Source organism: Chinchilla lanigera, unplaced genomic scaffold (genome assembly GCF_000276665.1).
Source record: "Chinchilla lanigera isolate Chin_1 unplaced genomic scaffold, ChiLan1.0 scaffold00001, whole genome shotgun sequence".
NCBI classification, from domain to species: Eukaryota; Metazoa; Chordata; class Mammalia; order Rodentia; family Chinchillidae; genus Chinchilla; species Chinchilla lanigera.
The window spans coordinates 58251206-58258618 of NW_004955402.1; the positions used below are offsets into that span (position 1 = coordinate 58251206).

General features: G+C 32.0%; 1 protein-coding gene and 1 long non-coding RNA gene across 3 annotated transcripts in view; one reads left to right on the forward strand and one right to left on the reverse strand.

The window, feature by feature from the left end:
- Positions 1-7413, forward strand: part of Znf407 (zinc finger protein 407) — a 471237-nt gene that overhangs the window by 214936 nt on the left and 248888 nt on the right. The window lies entirely within an intron of this gene.
- Positions 4351-7413, reverse strand: part of LOC102013362 — a 3939-nt gene continuing 876 nt past the window's right edge. Inside the window, exons 2-4 of the long non-coding RNA XR_259109.2 lie at positions 6398-6526; positions 5073-5304; positions 4351-4646 (exon numbers count right to left, since the gene is read on the reverse strand). This is a non-coding gene — a long non-coding RNA (uncharacterized LOC102013362). The remainder of the gene's footprint in view (positions 4647-5072; positions 5305-6397; positions 6527-7413) is intronic.

Sequence of the window (7413 nt, forward strand, 5' to 3'; positions counted from 1 at the left end):
AATTAAAATATAGTAATACAGTTAACATCAAATCATAATGATAATTTGTTAGTTAAAGGCTATTTCACTCTATAAAACATTGATTACTAGGAATATAGCTGTGGTTTTATGAGTTTTCCCATATGATTGCTCACAAGTTTTTATGTTGACTAAAATTGTAAATTGTTTAAACTGTTCAAACAAATTACTTAGCAATTAAACCTTCAGCAAAATTGTAATTCATTTTAAATTTAGCACAGAGACTTGCTACTCTTTCTGAAGAAAACAACTGAACATAATAAAATATGTAAATTCGATGTTATGCATGAACTTTTCCCCATAGGACAAAAACATTCCTAGCACTGTGAGTATAGAAAAGCCTTCCACTAATATGAATTAATTTGTAGTAAAGGATCACTGGAGAGAATTTCTATTTTGGAATTTGATTCATATTTCTTTATTTCCAGCATAACATTTTAAACATTTTATTACCAGTTTGTAGCACTTTGGGTTTTAATATTTAAACTTATATGCAACTAACCGAAGTCATGTAACAGAAATATATATTACCTGTTTTGCTGAAAATATTAAAAAGAATGTTAAAATTCTGTATAATCTGAGAACATTGAAACGTATATTGGATATCAATATCAAAATGGCATATAAAATCAGTATTTTTTCAGTTGCAATCACTAAAATCAGTAATAATGTTATTGTGGATTTGTATTTGGATTAACATTAGTGTTTATGTCTTCACTAAAAAGTGGACATGTGTATCTATCTGTACACTACAAGTAGCCGTGGGCTGTATGTTTAATCATAATTTGCACATTAAAGTTTTATGTATATTTGTAGCTGAAGTTCTATTTCAGCAATGTGCTGCTCTTGAAAAGTATCGTTGTTACAGTCTTTGCCAGTTTATTAGCCAGCATCTACCTGTACCATTACATCTTAATTATACTTAAATTTAAGCCAAAAATATCCATCCTTATCATTTATTTCATTGATGTATCCTGGCCTTCAATAACTTGAATATGAGATTTTCTGTCTTGAAAGAGCCAAAAGAGTATCTCTTCATACACATTTAGTCATTTGCTATAGTTTGTTAAAGTCATCAAATGAAAGTATTCATAAGCTGAGCACAAAGCACATTTTGTCAAAAAATAGAATTACTTAAATTTTGTGATTGAGTTCTGAATTTGATTGGCTTTATGTAATTCTTGGTCTTAATGCTACAAAAGCACATTTTATGAAAAGATACAATTGCTTAAATCTTGTGATTGAGTTCTGAATTTGGTCTGCTTTATATAATTCTTGGTCTTAATGCTACAGCACATCTCTCTATTGTAGTTTTGTTATTCTTGTGCTAATTTAGTGTATTTCTCTGCTTTTGAGTATGCTGATTAGATTGTATTGCCTTACTGTTTTAATTCAAATGTGATTTTTTTATTCTCATATTATTTTTACTCTCAGATTTTCCCAATAAACAAAATTTTAGTCAAGTCCCTGCCCCTAACCTTTTGCAGTTGTTGAGATCTTTGATCTTCTGTGCTTACTTTCTTCTAGTTTTGCTTAATGGAAATGAACTTTTAACCTTTTACCCTCTATAATTCATGGTTTCCTTGCAATCTTGAAGTTTTTCTTGTCATTTAAATTCTTTTTAGGAATATGAGCAGTTACAAAAAGAGTAATGTGTGTATGTGTAAATATTTTGGCTTGGTTTTTAGGTCCTGAGGATTGAACCCAATAAACACTCAGCTACATCTCCATGCCTTTCTATTATTTGTTTTACTTTATTTTGACACTAGGGTCTGGCTTGCTAACTTGCCTGGTGATCCTCCTGCTTCAGCCTTCTGAGTATCAAGGCTTGCAAGTATGTGTCACCACACTTGATTTAAATGCACATGTATTTTTTTTTATTGTGATGAGGAAAGGCCTAAAGCTAGCCATTATCATTTGCTGTTCTCACTCCATTTTGTCAACTGTAATAGTTGATCAGCAATGTAATTTAATGCCTGGATAGAACACTATCTTAGGAACTGTTCCTATGATGAATATGACATTTTTTTATTTTCAGAGAACTTTGTCAGTAATTTAGCACCGATATGAAAACATTTATATAGGACATCAGTTTGTTACTTCAGGAATGAAATAATTAGAATCCTTATTTGTAACTCAGACATAGTTTGTTGATGGTCAAAGTCATACCAGAATAATTTTTTATTTGTAATATATTGATGTTTCAAAAAAGACTTTATCAAGACTGAAAGTTTTTTAAGATGTTTAGTAATTTGTTATTTTGCTTTCCTTTGATTTGTTATTAAAACAAAGTAGAAATTAGGACATCTATAGCTTTTGATGATATTCTGTAATTCCCGTTTTGAATACTGTGAAATAATGATATTTTGTACTGCATAAATTTTTATCCTGATAGCCAAATTACTTTTTTTTTTTTTTTTACTGTTTTTATCTTGAGTGTGATAAGTCATCGTGGAACTGAAAAGTTTAAAACATTCAATTTGTTATTTTACCCTTTGGTCAAAGTTATATGATACTCATTTTATAAATTATTATAATGAAATTGATTTATAAGTCTTTATTTCTGTAGTGTCTTAATTTTATTGTCAGCTTACTGTTTGATCATTTTACCAGATTCAGTTTATATTATAAATAATTTAGGGTGTCATACCTGAGAACAATTAAAATAGCAGTGTAATGTAATCGATGAAACTTTGGGTGAAATACAATGTTCTCATTGTTTGTTAGAGCTCTGAATCATTAAATTTTTAATTTTCTGAGTGTATTTAATCAGATTGTGAAACTGAAAGGCAGTTTGAATGTATTATAAATATAGACTTATACATCCTGTAATTAAGATGAAATTTAGTTATTTGGCCAAACTTTCATAACACATAGCAGATGCATGTGCAACTCTCCTGGTTCAGTTGCATTTGATTCCAGAGATGGAGTGCAGTAGACAGAAACTTGGTAGTAGCATAGGCATTCCATGTGGAGGAGTCTCCTGTAATAGCAGTGAACACCTATAACCTTTTCCAATTACCTCTTAATTTATGCTCTTCATTGTGGAAGTGACAGGAGGAGAGCGTGCATTACACTGTATACACAATAAACATCCCAAGAATATTAAAAGTACAAAGGTCCTCAAAGTCATATGTCACATGATCTTGCTAGAAAAAATAACTGTTCCTTAAAAGTAATGTAATTACTTCATTTTCCTTTTTGTTCCATGTCATAATTGCTTTAAAAAGTAAACATTTTATTTTGCTTGTTAAAAATGTTAATCAACCTATATAAGTACAAATAATAAGGTAAATAGAATCACAAGTCACATCACTAAAAGTCACTCTTTTTGTAATTTTAGTCCTTCAGTGGAAATACCTGTCAATTCTTATGTATATGTAGCTACACTATAAATTTATACATAGTATTTTGCAGCTTATTTTGTGTAGTTCATATGTTGTAGACTTTATTTTGTGTCATTTTATAAATACAGATTTATATAATTTTAATATCCTTACAGTATGTTGTTTATGTGTATTCTGATGTCATGGGTTAGTGGAAATTTAACCCATTTCTAAGTTTTTACCATGTAAACAATGCTATGTATAAGTCTTTTCCATGTTATTTCCCCAATATAAATTCCATATGTGGTGCTGTTGTGATCAAAACATTCATAAATTTTTTCCTTTGATTGATCTTCTACTTCATGCTTCTATCCTCAATATATGATTTTGTAACAAAATAACATTAAATTTTAAAGAAATTTTGAATTTGCTTTGATTCAGGTTCATTCTAAAACTCTTCTGTTAACTATTCTCCTTTTTTGTTGTTAATAATGCTCTGATAGAAAATTTTGTGAAATATTCTTGTGTTTGAAATTTCAAATAGTGATTATCCAGTGCAAGAGAAAATCGTTAATATATTACTTTAGACTGCATGGTTTTTTTTTTGTTTGTTTGTTTTTTGTTTTTCTCCGGTACCAGGAACCGAACTCACGACCTTGCGCTTGCCAGCCAGGCGCTTTTGCCGCTGAGCTAAATCCCCAGCCCTAGACTGCATGTTTTTATGTCTGTTAGATTTAATGTATACATGTTGCATTGAATAGATGTTCCAGGAAAGCTTCAGTAATTAAATTTATAATAAACTGTCAGGTAAAGATCAATAATAATCCAATACTTAATGAACTTCACAAATCTAGCATTCAGTTATCCAATGGGAAGTTTTTTTTTTAATTTATCAGTGTGTAAGAATTCTAAGGTATCTCAGACCATACAAAATTGAAAAATTACACAGTTACAATTGTTATGATAACATGTTTTCTTTTGTCACATATTTGAGACATTTCCTGATTCTTTGTGAAATGACAGCTACTGAGGGCTAGGTCCATCTTTACCACACTCTTAGCCATGTTTGTCACCTGTCAAAATTAAAGGAAAGCTGTACAGCTGCCCTGTATTCAGATACTTCATCCAATCCTGAACTGATTCGATCTGATAGAATGCTGCCTCCCCTGCCCCTTACTCTGGAAGTCCCTGTAGCCACCTTTATGGTGGTGGGAGCATCTCTTCTACTGTGGATACTCTTCTTTACTCAGCCTCTGGTTCATGTTGAGAGCTAGATGTTGAGACCTGGCCAACTTCCTCTTCCTAAAAAAGAAAGGTTGCTATTCAGCAGGCATCAAGACTGTAAATGATATTTTTCTTTCTATTGAACTGAAAATATCAAAATTAATTTTGCAACATTGAGGATTCAATGTTTATTTTTGGGAGAAAAATATTTTATACGTATTACTTATACATATTAGTAATTTAAGTTGATTTTCTGAATTGCCACATATATGTGGTTTCCTTTATATCTCGTTATATTTCATTAGAATAGTTTCAAGGAATGGGTCAATGTTACCAGAAAATGTATGAGCTTATTCTGCTTCCACATGAAAAAGAAAGTTCATTTCTACTTTTGTCATATTTATATGTCATAAGGACCACGGAAACTATGTTTTGTTACCTTGTGTTTGTGTATCTGCTGTGAATGACAGAGATAATGTGGTTTTTATCAGTATTAATACTTACTGGGGCATGGTTTCAAAAAGGTCAGGAATGACGGACCGAAAAATTTTCTCGAGAATGCTTTATAACGTTGCTTGAAAACATGAAGCAATTTAACAAACTTGATTGTCCTTGGCTGCAGAGTAAAGGTTGCATATACAAAGCTCAGGATGTTGCCAAGAATACAGAGTATCAGCAATGTGTCGGGTGCCTCCAATTCAAAGTCTTTGTGAGCACATTTAATAACTGATGTAACCTGCAATGGGAACTGGCTCAGAACTTATTTCAGTTGAAGCTGGTCATTTTTCACTATCTTAAACAAAATCTTTTATATAGAGAATTTCTTTGCACACATGAATTCTAAATTATCATACACTTACAGAGTGTTATAATGATTTTCTGGGAGGAGATCTCACTTTAACAATTAGGTAATGTGTTTTATACTTTTTTCATAATCAGTGACTTCAAACTAACAAACCAGAAAAGCCTCTGTGGCTTGGGTGGAGCTCAGAGTGAGAGTGTGTGCTTAGTAGACCTGAGGCTCTAGGTTCAGTTCCCAGCACCAAACAAAACAAAACAGAAAAGGCACCTCTTAATATTTCAGGGCTGGCCATTTTTTCAAAATTGAGTATGCAATGGCAGTTTTAATATACATGTCATGTTACAAGTGCGTGGCATTGTCAGGAAAGCACATATTAGTTACTCTAATTAACACGTGACTCTAAAAGTTTTAGATAAATCAGCTCGTGACTCTTGGTTATTTGTATTCTTGTGGGAATTTTTTATCACCAGATGCAAATAGTAGGCTAAAAATATAGCTGTGTTTGTACATAGAGAGAATATTCAGCTCACTGGTACTGTACATGTAAGAAAACAAAGTAATTAAAATGTTGTTTGCTATAGTAAATCTCTAAAAGTCCGATTATTTGTATTTCATATGTGTCCACATTTCTGAGAAGTTAGCTGTTGCACAACAACCTACTATGATTATCTGATATCCTCCGGAAGGTTAGCTGAGTTGTTTCCTATATTACTTAGGAAAAAATTTCTTTTCACAATTGAAAATGTCAGCATCAATTTAAAGTAACACTAAGCATGTGCTTGCTTTCTGAATATTATCCTCCTCCACCTCCCTCCAACCACCCTGCCTAGGATCTGGCTGTGACAGTTTGATTAGATCATCAATCCTCACTGTTAACAGCACTTTTCCTGAACACCTGGACTGCTGGGTCACATCTGAATTCAGCTACCGTTGTTTCTGTGACCTGACCTGCATTCACCATAGCAATTTACATTACATACACAAATTAAAAGGTACCTTATAACAACAATTTATTTTAAAAACCAACCTCTTTCCCCCCATATTGAAGTTCTATTATAAGAGGTGCATTCTTGTGTGAAGAAAGACTGCTAGAACACAGGCACCGCCATGATGAAGGTTCTTTTTTCTTTTCACTTAGGATCTTAGATCAAATTTTCTGAAATGAAAATGATTTTGTCTTTCATTATCTTTTGCCATTTAAAAATCTGATTTGATTGCATTATAAAAATTTGATTGTTTTTAACCATAGTTAAGCCTGAATAAATAATAGAATTTGTCATATATTGTTGGAAGTCTTTGTTTTTTTGCTTCTAAATTCTCCACTTGAACTGTCATAGTGTCTGATTTATACTTTCCGATTTATAGTTGTACTTATAGAGGTAGATATCTACTGATACTTTCAATGCAAATAGTTTCAAAACAGACTGTAACATGAGCATACTTTTAAATCTAACATTATAGATGATTTTTGCTACTATAATTATCTTTTGTTTTCCCCACATTTTACTTTTTGTAATAAGAGGAGAAGAAGTGTAAAAAATGTACCACTACAATTTGTGATACTTTGGAATAGAGACCTGGCATCTGTTGCCCAGGCAATATTTTTTTTCTCATGTCTCAACAGTTAGGTGGATGAAGATGCTTCATTATATGTTATTTCTTCCACCAGAGGTAGAGATGAAGATGAGCCAATATAAATTTTATCTTTGATTTTATCTGGAACCTACTGGTTTAAAGTTTTTAAATGTTTATTATTTTAACTCTGAGCATGATGCAAGCAAATCAGGGTGGCATGGTTGTCATACTACAGGTCTAAACTGTCTTCCAAGTTGGCTGTGTTTGAAAGGTGTTTGGATTGTGGGGGTGCTGTACTCATAGGTGGATTAACCCATTGATGAGTTTAGTGGCTACATGTGCTAGTAGGAGGCAGGGCCTGGTTAGAACCAGGTCACTGAGTTTGTGGAGGGTCTTTTCTTTCTTTCTTTCTTTCTTTCTTTCTTTCTTTCTTTCTTTCTTTCTTTCTTTCTTTCTTTCTTTCTTTCT